The sequence below is a fragment of the Acipenser ruthenus genome, chromosome 12, assembly GCF_902713425.1.
Source record: "Acipenser ruthenus chromosome 12, fAciRut3.2 maternal haplotype, whole genome shotgun sequence".
NCBI classification, from domain to species: domain Eukaryota; kingdom Metazoa; phylum Chordata; class Actinopteri; order Acipenseriformes; family Acipenseridae; genus Acipenser; species Acipenser ruthenus.
In genome coordinates, this window is record NC_081200.1 from 21,397,733 (window position 1) to 21,411,247 (window position 13,515).

Consider the following 13,515-nt stretch of genomic DNA (forward strand, 5'->3'; position numbering starts at 1 on the left):
TACCACTTTCTGAGGGAACACTTGCAGTCACACATCCAATCAGAGGCTTGAGCAACACTAATCTCACCTCCTGCTATTCAAACTCCACTTCACAATGTCTTCTTCACTGTCAACCTTTGAAGGAGTCATTAAAACAGAGTGGACTTTTGTTACCAACTATGATCAGTTGCCATGCAGTACAACTCTGAGTACTGTGGACATGTGTCACTTCTTAGGAGAACCCTTCAGTAGACGTGAGCAGCAAGATGTTGTTGAGTTTCTCACCAAATTGTATCAAACTTGCCCACAAATATCTTTCAGTTACCATAAGGCATGACATACTATGTGATACACAAACACAATTACAAACTATCTTCCATTATCATACACAAGGAGGAGATGTCTCTTCAGGACACTACGTGTGTGTCCTCTCAGTGACCGGCACTACAAAATGGGTGCATGCAAATGACACTCTTATTGAATGCAAACCTTTTATGAACAGATCTAATGCTTTACAATCAGAGTACATTACAGTAAGTTGAGAAAATCGGAAGATTAGAAGGCAAATAAATACATAATTTCGAGCATTGACATGTTCATGTCATTCACTTTATGATTGATATGCATATTGAAGTTTGTAGCCAGGTATACAAATACATATAATGTTGAACATTTTGGGAAATGTACATTATTTTTTACTATTGCTATGCTTTTATACTTTTGAACCAAAGTCAAAATCAGTAACTAGCAATAAAGTCTTGGAAATGTAGATGCTTCTTAACTACCGACATGCATATGGAAGTTTGAAACCTATTAAAAAAATAAAACAATCCTTCACACTTTGAATGCTGTGAAATGTGTCCAATACTATAACAATTGTTTCTACTAACTTGGCTTGTGTTTTTTACGCACAATAAAAACAGATCAAATGCATCAAAAACACAAGCCAAGTTAGTAGAAACAATTGGGGCAACCTTGGCTACCTCTGCTTTGACAGTTGTGCCTATTTGTTGGTGCTGGCCAAGGTTGCCCCAATTGTTTCTTCTAACTTGGCTTGTGTTTTTGATACAAGTTAGAAGAAACAATTGGGGCAATATTGGCCCCCATTGGTTTTACAGTTGTGCCTGTTGGCTTTGTGCTGGGCAAGGTTGCCCCAATGGTTTCTTGAAACTTGGCTTGGGTTTTTGATATCTCCACTTTAAATGGCTTGTCCCTTTTATGACTTACCATTTTTGTTTCAGATATAAAACACAACAACACACTCATGCATAATCACAGCAGACTTTGCATTAAAACACAGCACACATATAAGTTCAACAAATGCATAATTAAGTAGGTTGGAAGGGACTAGGAGCTCTTAAAATAAACAAATCCCCTGGGCCAGATGAGATCCTCCCAATAGTACTCAAAGAAATGAAAGAAGTTATTTACAAACCGCTAACCAAGATCATGCAACAGTCTCTTGACACAGGGGTTGTACCAACAGACTGGAAAATAGCAAACGTAATACCGATCCACAAAAAGGGAGACAAAACCGAACCAGGTAACTACAGACCAATAAGCCTGACTTCTATTATATGTAAACTTATGGAAACTATAATAAGATCCAAAATGAAAAATTACCTATATGGTAACAATATCCTGGGAGACAGCCAGCATGGTTTTAGGAAAGGGAGATCGTGTCTAACTAACCTACTTGACTTTTTTGAGGATGCAACATTGAAAATGGATAACTGCAAAGCATACGACATGGTTTATTTAGATTTCCAGAAAGCTTTTGACAAAGTCCCGCATAAAAGATTAATTCTCAAACTGAATGCAGTAGGGATTCAAGGAAATGCATGCACATGGATTAGGGAGTGGTTAACATGTAGAAAACAGAAAGTACTGATTAGAGGAGAAACCTCAAAATGGAGTGAGGTAACCAGTGGTGTACCACAGGGATCAGTATTAGGTCCTCTGCTATTCCTAATTTATATTAATGATTTAGATTCTGGTATAGTAAGCAAACTCGTTAAATTTGCAGACGACACAAAAATAGGAGTGGCAAACACTGTTGAAGCAGTTGAAGGTCATTCAAAATGATCTACACAGCATTCAGAATTGGGCAGACACATGGCAAATGAAATTAAATAGAGAAAAGTGTAAAGTATTGCATGCGGGCAATAAAAATGTGCATTATAATTATCATATGGTAGATAGTGAAATTGAAGAAGGGAACTATGAAAAAGACCTAGGAGTTTATGTTGACTCAGAAATGTCTTCATCTAGACAATGTGGGGAAGCTATACAAAAGGCTAACAAGATGCTCGGATATATTGTGAGAAGTGTTGAATTTAAAGGGAAGTAATGTTAAAACTCTACAATGCATTAGTAAGACCTCACCTAGAATATTGTGTTCAGTTCTGGTCACCTAGTTACAAAAAGGATATTGCTGCTCTAGAAAGAGTGCAAAGAAGAGCAACCAGAATTATCCCAGTTTAAAAGGCATGTCGTATGCAGACAGGCTAAAATAATTGAATCTATTCAGTCTTGAACAAAGAAGACTACGCGGTGATCTGATTTAAGCATTCAAAATCCTAAAAGGTATAGACAATGTCAACCCGGGGGACTTCTTTGACTTGAAAAAAGAGAAAAGGACCAGGGGTCATAAATGGAGATTAGATAAAGGGGCATTCAGAACAGAAAATAGGATGCACTTTTTTACACAGAGAATTGTGAGGGTCTGGAACCACCTCCCCAGTAATGTTGTTGAAGATGACACCCTGGGATCCTTCAAGAAGCTGCTTGATGAGATTCTGGGATCAATAAGCTACTAACAACCAAACGAGCAAGATGGGCTGAATAGCCTCCTCTCGTTTGTAAACTTTCTTATGTTCTTATGTTCTTAATTTAAAAATAATAATAATAAACATTTTTTTTAAATGTCAACATTTTCAGAGTCTTTGATTGCCTGTGGGAGAGTGTTCAATGGCCTGCAGATTGCTAACTTAGTTATAAACACAATATGCACAACATAAAATTAACAACAGACAAGAAGTAACACATGCTAACTGAAACAGTTTAAAATTCAGTCGAGCAATGTTGAATTAAAAAAAATAATTAAAAAGAAAAATAAATACGACAAAAATGTAATAACTCCCCTTCATAGTCACAGAGGTAGCTGGAGATACAAATTGAACCCCTTCTCTAACTTGTTTGATGGAGCTTTGCATGAGGTCTTGAAGACATCTCAGATATAAGAGGTCCATTATAAAATTTGATGATAAATTTGAACTTGCTGTCGAAAATAAAAGATTGAAAGATTGAGCAGTAGCAGCAAAACCACACGCAATTTGCACTGACCGGAAGCTGCTTTACCAGTATAGCTAAATGTGGAAGTATTTTTATTTTTATTTATTTATTTATTTCTTAGCAGAAGCCCTTATCCAGGGCGACTTACAGTCGTAAAGAAATACATTTCAAGAATCATAGTACAAGTAATAATACAATTAAGAGCATGATAAAAACAATGACTTTGGTTCTAGCAAGTACAAGTATGACAAAATACGATTCAATAATGGAGCAGATAACAGTATCAGTGATAGTTGCATCAGGATATAATTAAATACAAAATACTACAGATTAAATAACATTTGACAGATTACAGTAATCTGAAGTACAGGATTAAATGCAGTAAAATAGGGGGCAGATAAGAGCAAAATAAAGCACATTTACATGAAGGGTGATAGTGTCCCAGGATACAAACAGAGGAGTTCTACAGGTGCTCTTTGAAGAGGTGAGTCTTAAGGAGGCACCGGAATGTGGCCAGGGACTGGGCAGTCCTGACATCTGTAGGAAGGTCATTCAACCACTGCGGGGTGAGGGTGGAGAAGGAGCGGGCTCTGGAGGCAGGGGAGCGCAAAAGGAGGTAGAGCCAGTCTTCTAGTGCAGGAGGAGCAGAGAGGCCGAGTGGGCGTGTAGGGAGAGATGAGGGTCTGGAGGTAGCTGGCTGCAGTCTGGTCAAGGCATCTGTAGGCTAGTACAAGAGTCTTGAACTGGATGCGAGCGGTGATCGGGCGCCAGTGGAGTGAGCGGAGCTGTGGAGTTGCGTGGGAGAAGAGAGACAGAGAGAACACCAGACGAGCAGCGGAATTCTGGATGAGCTGGAGCGGACGGGTGGTGGACGCAGGGAGGCCAGCCAGGAGGGAGTTGCAGTAGTCTAGGCGGGAGAGTACCAAGGCCTGGACCCAGTGCTGGGTTGCGTAGTTGGTGAGGAAGGGTCGGATTCTTCGGATGTTGCTCAGGAAGAATCGGCAAGTGCGTGCGTGAGTGGAGATGTGCTGGGAATAAGAGAGGCAGGGGTCCAGGGTGACTCCGAGGTTCTTAGCTGAGGAAGAGGGAGAGAGTGTGGTAGATTCCAGAGGAACAGAGATAGAGAGATCAGAGGAGGAGGAGGAGGAGGGAAAGAAAAGGAGGTCAGATTTAGAGAGGTTGAGTTTGAGGTGATGCGAGTGCATCCAGGAGGAGATAGCAGACAGACAGGTAGAGATATGGGAGGGGATGGTGGAGTCAGAGGTGGGGAAGGAGAGGAAAATCTGAGCATCATCAGCATAGAAATATTATGAGAAACCATAGGATGCAATGAGGGGGCCCAGGGAGCGGGTGTAGTGAGAGAACAGGGGAGGACCCAAGACTGACCCTTGGGGGACTCCTGTTGAGAGAGGGCGAGGTGTGGAGGTTGCTCCACGCCAGGTTACCTGGTAAGTGCGGTTGGAGAGGTAGGAGGAGAACCAGGCCAGAGCAGTGCCAGAGATTCCCAGGTCAGCGAAAGAAGATAGTAGAATAGAGTGATTGACAGTGTCAAAGGCAGCAGAGAGGTCAGGGAGAATTAGGACATAGGAGAGAGAGGCAGCTCGGGCAGAGTTTAGTGAGTTGGTGACAGACAGGAGGGCGGTTTCAGTGGAGTGAGCAGAGCGGAAGCCAGATTGGAGAGGGTTGAGCAGCAAGTGGTTGGACAGGAAAGCAGAGAGTTGGCGGTGTAAAGCCCGGTCAGGGTTTTGGAGAGGAAGGGTAGGAGGGAGACAGGATGGTAGCTCTGGAGGGAGATGGGGTCGAGGGTAGGTTTTTTGAGGAGGGGAGTGATAGAGGCTTGTTTGAAGGCAGAGGAAAAGAGACCAGAAAGGAGAAAGGTGCTGAGAAGGGAGGAGATGAAGGGAAGTAGAGTAGGAGCAGCAGCTTGAAAGAGGTGAGTGGGGAGGGGGTCCAGGGCACACGTGGTGGGTTTGTGACCCTGGAGCAGGGAGGAGAGGTTAGAGTCTGAGAGGGGAGAGAAGGTGGAGAAGGAGGGTGAGTTAGTAGGGGATGCAGTGGGTGTAGGGGTTGGAGCAGGAGGGGTGTGGGGGAGGGAGAGGTGTTAAAGAGTTTGTGGATATCTGAGATTTTAGAAGAGAAGAGGCAAAGTCATCAAAGGAGATAGGGGAGGGAGGAGAAGGTAGAGAATAGTTTACGTGGGTTGTTAGTGGAGGCTTGGATTACAGATTGGAAATAAGCACATTTAGCCGAGGAGAGAGTAGAGGAGAAGGAGAGGAGAGTGCGGCAGAGGTCTAGGGTATCAGGGAGTTTGGTTCTCTTCCATTTATTTTGAGCAGATCGCAGTGTGATTCTTGCTGAGCGGAGTGCAGAGGAGAGCCAGGGTTGGGGAGGGGAGGGGACAGAGGGAGCCGAGGGAGGAGGTGAGGGAGGAGAAGAGGGTGGAGGTAGCAGAGTCTACAGAGAGTTGTGAGAAGGAGTCGATAGGAGGGAGGTGAGCGAGAGCAGTGGAGGCAAGGACAGAGGGGGAGAGAGAGAGCGGAGGTTACGGCGAGAGGTGGGGGTAGGAGGAGCAGGGAGAGAAGGGAGAGACAGAGAAAAAGAGATGAAATAGTGATCAGAGAGGTCCAGGGGGTGACAGAGGGTGGAAGGGCAGCAGGCCCTGGAGAAGGTGAGGTCCAGTTGACGGTAGGAGGGGATGGAGAGAGACAGAAGTCGAAGGAGTGAAGGAGAGGGAGGAATCCGGCAGAGTGGCTGGGGTTGGAGAGATGGATATTGAAGTCACCTAACAGGACAGTTGGGGTAGACAGAGAGGGGAAGGAGGAGAGTAGATAGTCGAGTTCATCTAGAAAGTGAGCGAGCGGTCCAGGGGGACGGTATAGTACAATTAGCAGGAGTTGACAGGGAGAGTTTAGTTGGACGGCATAAAATTCAAAGGTATTAACAGAGAGTGAGGAGAGGTCGGAGGGGACAGAAAAGAGTAAGGAGGGAGAGAGGAGAAGAGCAGTCCCACCTCCCCGTCCAGTGAGACGTGGGGTATGGGACAGGACGTAGAGAGAGGACAGGGCGGCAGGAGTTACAGTGTTATCAGGGGACAGCCAGGTTTCAGTGAGAGCAAGGAAATCGAGAGAGAGGTGGGAGGCAAAGGCAGAGATGAAATCAGCTTTGTTAGCAGAAGAGTGACGGTTCCAGAGTGCACCAGAGAGTGTGCGGGAGGGGGGGAGAGGCAGAGGGATGAGGTTAGAGGGGTTGGAGGAGCAGCAGCGGAGAGAGGGCAGAGGACGAGGGCAAGAGGACAGAACAGGGATGTGAGAGACAGTCATAGCAGGACAGGCAAGACAAATAGGCACAGTGGGAGCGGTGGGGTGGAGGGTACAGACCTGACAAGCAGATGGCATCTTCCAGAGCGCTATTAGGTTCGGATCTATTCCAACAGCGTCTCGGCGCAGGCCTCCCCTCGCTGGACTCCCAAAAGACTCACTGGACTCTTTTGTTGAGGCGCTTCTGTTTGCTGGCGCTTCGTGCTGGCGCGGAAATAGCCTGCCCGATTAATATAACAGCTGGGTGGGAAAATAACAGCTAAACTGTGTGGAAACCAATCAAATAGCAAATCATCTTCTATTCAATTTAACCACACTCACCTTGAACTAATCACACACTACCTCACCTAATTCAAACACCACCTTACAATGTTACTGAATGTAGTTAATTTAAAATTACTTGAAGCAGGAACTTACCTATCTGCCTCAGACCCTGGTTACCTGTAGACTGTATGACGGGCAAGTAGCCTATGGCGTGGCTGAGATGAACAACTGAGAATTCTGGTCACTTCCCGCTGCGAGTTAAATCCAAGCTTCACTGGAAATTGCGGTAAATTTAAAAATCCTGGACAGCTAGGATGATGAGGCCAGGCACAGGGAGGGGGGAGGGGGTGTTATGTTGTATGCATAGCCAAAGTGTATTTAGTTCTTAAAACGTTTGTACCTTTAAGAGCGATCAATGTTCCTATGGTTTCTAAGTTACGGGTTATCAGATAATGGGGAGTGATTGTCGTGCTTACTATTGCTAGGATACAAAATGCCACAAGTGGGATTGTTGGAGAGTTTTTGCAGCAGATGCCAGGTTCATGAGATATTTGTAAAGTCCACTGGGCATTTTCATGGTGCTAGTCTGCACCCGAACACACAGGAGCGGTATGCACTATGCAACAAACTTTTCTTACAATATAGAAAAACTGAATGGTACAGTACAGTAGTTGTCAGTACTACACCGTAGGCTATGTACTCAAATATAATTTACATTATGGCCAGAAATTTTATGAACATAATTTCGATATTTTATTAAACATCATGCAATCTAAGAAACTACAAAATGGTGTCTCAAAAGTCTGGAAACTGGAATAGTAGTACAGTATTTCATGTTAGCTTTCAAAATGTCACATTTTTCAATTTTTGGAAAACTACAAAGCGATATGTAATTTAAATATGTCAACATAACATTATTAAATCTATAGGGTGTGATGCAAAACATTTGGCCATAGCTGTAATACCCCCCATATAATCTACGAAATAAAAACATTGGGGCAGTTTACAAGCAAAAACTGAAAAGCGTGACAACAGATCTCTTGCGCTTTTATAGTCATGACAGTTCTGCTTCCACGTTTACATTAGAATTTATTTTGGAGAGAGAATGCAAACGACTTGATTAATAATAAAATAATGGGACGGTTTATTTTAATATCACCAAACGCACTGAAAAGAGATGCTGCGTGATAAAGGATATCGTTCGAATAATGCATAGGGGTTTACATGAGGTTTTACGCGGTAGGCAGAGATGAAGAAAAAGGTTACCCCCATCTGTCTATAATGCAAAGGGCTTGCAGTTAAAACGGTTCATGCTGCCAAGAAGAAAATAATAATAGTTATTACTATTATTGTTTAGAATTAGTTGTTCTAGAAATGGTAGAAGTAGCATGTGTACAAAAACCGACAGCACTCACCAATTCCCATTACTGCTTTTCTTAGGCTACTGATGTCCTTTCACACACCCATATGTATTAGTCTTAGCCAACTGCGTAACTGTTAATGTGCTAAACAAAAGGATTATGCGTTCAATAATTACAAATATGCGTTAATGTGGAACAAATATATTAAAAACAACTCGGGTGCATCATCGTCCCTCTGTTTGGTGGGAGAAGGTTGTGCTTCACGAGTCTCTGACGAACAATGGATTGAAACATTTCGGGTCATCCGAGCTACGTTTGATCAACTGGTGGAACTTGTACGGGTGGACATGGAGCCGTCACCAATTCATGTCCGCACACCTGTGCGCTGCAGAAGCTAGTAGGTATTGCTCTGTACAAACTTCTCAGACCGCTGATTCGGCAGGACTGTGCACTGCAGAACGGGTGCCCACCTTAGCAGGAGCTGGGGTAGGCACCTGCAGTTCTCTTGTTATTATGCGCAGAAATTCGGTGTGGAACGCAACCACCTCTTGGTGCTGTTGATCAGCGTGGTCCAGCCTTTCCAAGAGGTGGCTGTATTGCCAATCCTGCCTGGCAGCGGTGCGTGCAATCAGACGGTACATCCTTCTGTACTCCAGGCGCATCAGGCGATGCTCCTGGATCAGCAGCTTCAGCATTCAAACCAACTTTAATTTAAAGAAGAACAGTTGTGAATTGCTTTTCATGTGAATCCTAAGAATAATATGTGAAAAACAAAACATATCGCATATGCGCACAAACTTAGCCTGACATGCGTAAAACGGCTTGATATCCCCAACCTTTAGTTTTTTCACAAATTATTATTAGGATTCACATGTAAAACAGAAGCTGTGAAACAATTCACAACTGGTATTCTTTAAATTAAGGTTGTTTTGAAAATGCTAGCTGCTGTGGTTGAGGATATCAAACACTATGACGCTGGGATGGTGGTGTGTATATGCAATCTGTTATTGTATTTCACAAATTATTCTTAGGCTTCACAGGTAACACAGAGACTGTGAAACAATCCACAACTTGTCTCCTTTAATTTAAAGTTGGTTTGAGCACTCTAGCTTCTGTGGTTGGCGAGATACAGCCATGTTCATTCATGTCGGGTTAGCTTGAGTCGAATATCAAACTAATATCAAACGTCAAGCTAACTTTACCGCGGTAGCATATTTTAGTTTAGAAAAGTAAATGATGGCTGGCGCAATTATCATATTGTATTGATGGGGCTGGTATTTCACAGGACGTCTGGGAAGATGAGGATTCCAGCAAATGGTTCGATGCCACTGCCACTGGCCGGTCACCCATTTTCTCTTCTGCAGGTACAGATATTTCAGTTTCTTGAATTTATCTTGTACCTGCAGGAAAGTTCTACTTATACCAAGTTCAGCCAGAGCAACGGTAACACTGGTGAAAATAGTGGCATTTCTTTGGCGAGGTCAATCCAGTTCATCCATAACCCCCAGTCCGCAATAATTTGGAGGAGTGAACGAGTTTCCACATCTGTCCAGCGGACCTGGTGTTGCGTGCTTTCAGAAGGGGTGGAAGCTTGAAACATCCTGCGGGATAATGCTGTAATAATGTTCTCATGCATTGTTCATAATACACTGAAATGAATAAATAATGTTATAAACTGCTGACATCATTGTATTGGTATAAATCAACATCTCTATATACAATTTATATATAATTTAGCCGCGACCCTCACCAGGAGAAGCGGATTGATAACACTATGTAACACAATTTTGTTCCTGGGTAGTACGTGTTATTTCCTAATTGCTTATGCCTCAAAAGTATAGAAAATGGCTATTATTCCCCACAAACTGCTTTTGTGACCAGGACAGTGATATTTTGAAATTTACCTAGTTCCAATGAGAAAACGGGTGAATTTGTGTCTTTTTGTTCACATAAAGTCAGAAAAAAACAACATATGAATCCAAATTAACATGTATTTATACTAAAGTAATACAAAAATGACTACAAAGATTTAGAAGTGAGTAGTTTTTCGAGATTTACGATTATACTGTAAATCACTTTCACGAATCAGCCCCCAAATGTAGTCTCCCATCATGTTCTCGTTATACTGTCCTTGGTAGCGGCGTTCAAAGTCCAGTATATCCTGGTGGAAGCGCTCGCCTTGCTCCTCCGAGTACGCTCCCATGTTCTCCTTGAATTTATCAAGATGAGCATCAAGGATATGGACTTTGAGGGACATCCTACAGCCCATTGTGCCGTAGTTCTTCACCAGAGTCTCAACCAGCTCCACATAGTTTTCAGCCTTGTGATTGCCCAGGAAGCCCTGAACCACTGCGACAAAGCTGTTCCAAGCCGCTTTCTCCTTACTAGTGAGCTTCTTGGGGAATTCATTGCACTCCAGGATCTTCTTTATCTGTGGTCCAACGAAGACACCGACTTTGACCTTTGCCTCAGACAGCTTAGGGAAGAAGTCTTGAAGGTATGAAGGCTGCCGACTCCTTATCTAGAGCTCTGACAAATTGTTTCATAAGGCCCAATTTGATGTGCAGTGGTGGCATCAGCACCTTCCGGGGGTCCACCAGTGGCTCCCACTTGACGTTGTTCCTCCCCACAGAGAACTCAGTCCGCTGTGGCCAGTCCCGCCTGTGGTAGTGCACCTTGGTGTCCCTGCTGTCCCAAAGGCAAAGATAGCAGGGAAACTTGGTAAAACCACCTTGGAGACCCATCAGGAATGCCACCATTTTGAAGTCTCCTATGACCTCCCAGCCATACTCATCATACTTCAAGGCGTCCAGCAAGGTCTTGATGCTGTTGTAATCCTCTTTCAGGTGCACCGAGTGAGCCAGGGGAAGAGACGGGTACTTGTTACCATTCTGGAGCAGCACGGCTTTAAGGCTCCTGGATGAGCTGTCAATGAAGAGGCGCCACTCATTCTGGTTACAGGCGATTCCGATTGCCTCGAACAGACTGGTCGCATTGTGGCAGAAGCAGAGCCCATCTTGACAGGTGAAGAAGCTGGAAAAAGGTTGGTGACACTTCCTCTGATCTGCGACTTGCACACTTTCATCCAACAAGTTCCACTGCTTGAGCCTAGACGTCAAAAGCTCGGCATTGGACTTGGTGAGACCAAGATCTCTAATCAAGTCGTTGAGGTCTTTTTGGTTGGGGTAGTATGGGTTTCTCTCCTCAGCTCCACCTCTGAAATTGTCATCTGGATCTACGTCGTCTTCTTGCTCTCTGACTTGCTGCTCTCTTCTAAAGACGGCTGCTCTCTCTCCGGAGGAGTGGGTACGGGGAGCTCATGGCAGTGTGGCACCGGGGCGATGGATGAAGGAAGGTCCGGATACGTGATAGCAGGTGCATTCTTGCCAGTCCGACATTTGGAAGGGTCCACCATGCAGAAGTAGCAGTTGCTTGAGTGGTCAGTGGGTTCCCGCCAAATTCTTGGGATAGCGAACTTCATGGCTCTCTTTTTCCCTCTGTACCATCCTACAAAAATACATTTATTTCACCCATGACTAATGTGTAAGAGATTCTCGCAACATTTTTCATATATGATATATTTTTTCAATAACATTGAAAATTGTAAAACATTTTAAAATTAAAAACTTTTACAATTTTAAAAATTAACAAATTTTATAACAAAATTCCGAGCAACAATTGTCCATCTTACCTTCCAGAGTTTTTTTGCAGTGCTTGCAGATGAAATGAGGTGCCCAGTGTTTGTCTTGATCCCCGACAGGCATGCCGAAATATGCCTTGTAGGTCTCACACATCTTAGCAGATGCTTCCACTGAGTACTTTTTCGCTCTTGTCTTGATAAATTGGCCGCAGACATAGCAAAATGCGTCTGCCGGATGCTTGTAGCCTCTTGATGCCATCTCAGAAAAATGCAGATATGTATCCACTTAGGCAGCTGGAACTAAACTGAACTGGTGGGCTTAAGGCCCCTGTATTTATACTACTATTTATATTACTGGAAAGTTCTAGAAAGTTCTAGATGTTACTCCAAGTTTACTCAGCACTGAATCTATCTGGAATGTACTGGAAAATAGGTCAATTTCAAAATATCACTGTCCTGGTCACAAAAGCAAAGTTTGTGGGGAATAATAGCCATTTTCTATACTTTTGAGGCATAAGCAATTAGGAAATAACACTTACTACCCAGGAACCAAAAAAAAAAAAAATTGTTACACGGTGTTATCTAAGGGCAATGTCATATTAGATCAGATGGTTTGTAAACATGGAAATGGAAATGTGAAAAAGATATGAAACTGAAAGGGTTAATGTGCACTGGACACCACTAGTAATGGAACTTTAGTAATGGAGAATCAGAATACAGCTGTGTGCTAGCCATAAGATGATCAAGCTTGATCTAATCACAGAATAAATGTGTACCGAGTATGAAGCCAAAATCTCAAACTGTTTTTTATCATCTGGAAACCAAAAAGTCACATGATGCCAACTTAATAGCCATATTAGGTCACAGGTCAAAGTGAAGGTTATCATAGATGAGTTTCCAGAACACTGGATATTTGAAGATTCCTGAATAAATGGTTTATGAGATATTTGCAGCTCATACAAGCTCCCTTTACAAGGATGCTTAATTCAGTTCAATGAATTTAATGACAAACCATCACACATGAGCAATGGTACCCAAATGTTATCCATTTTCTAGGAATGATAGACAACTAGGGGTGAGGTGTTTATTGCCCTTTTAACCCTGATCAGCTCCTTGTTAACTTTGTATTGTAGCATTTACTACCTGTGCAGATTGAGTGGGATATTTGGGTAGCACTTTAGATTACAGTGCACGAATAACCAGATAATTACCACGTAATTTCATCGTAACGGCACAAATTTACTGGGTAATTACCAATCGTTGTCCCGTTCTTCCATGGTAACTACCATTGGAATAACTAGGTAATTGCATAGAAATTGACACGGTTTTATACTAAGATGACATAGCAACAATTTGCAGTTACATGGTTAAACAGTTGGAATGTTGAGATTTGGAAACAGACATAATGATGATCACTAAGGAGTTATTATAGGATAATACACAAATAATACGGTCAAACTAATCCGTTACCAGGTAACTATCCAATAATTACCAACTACCCTTTTTTTATCCAACCAGCGCTTGTGGAGTTGTTACATGGAAATACATCATGGATAATGTGGCAATGCGCCCCGCCCCTGTGTGCATTTGTGCATTTGTGTGTTGCGTGCGTGTGTTAATGTTGGTGTATAGTCATTGGTACACGGGATATAAACGGGTC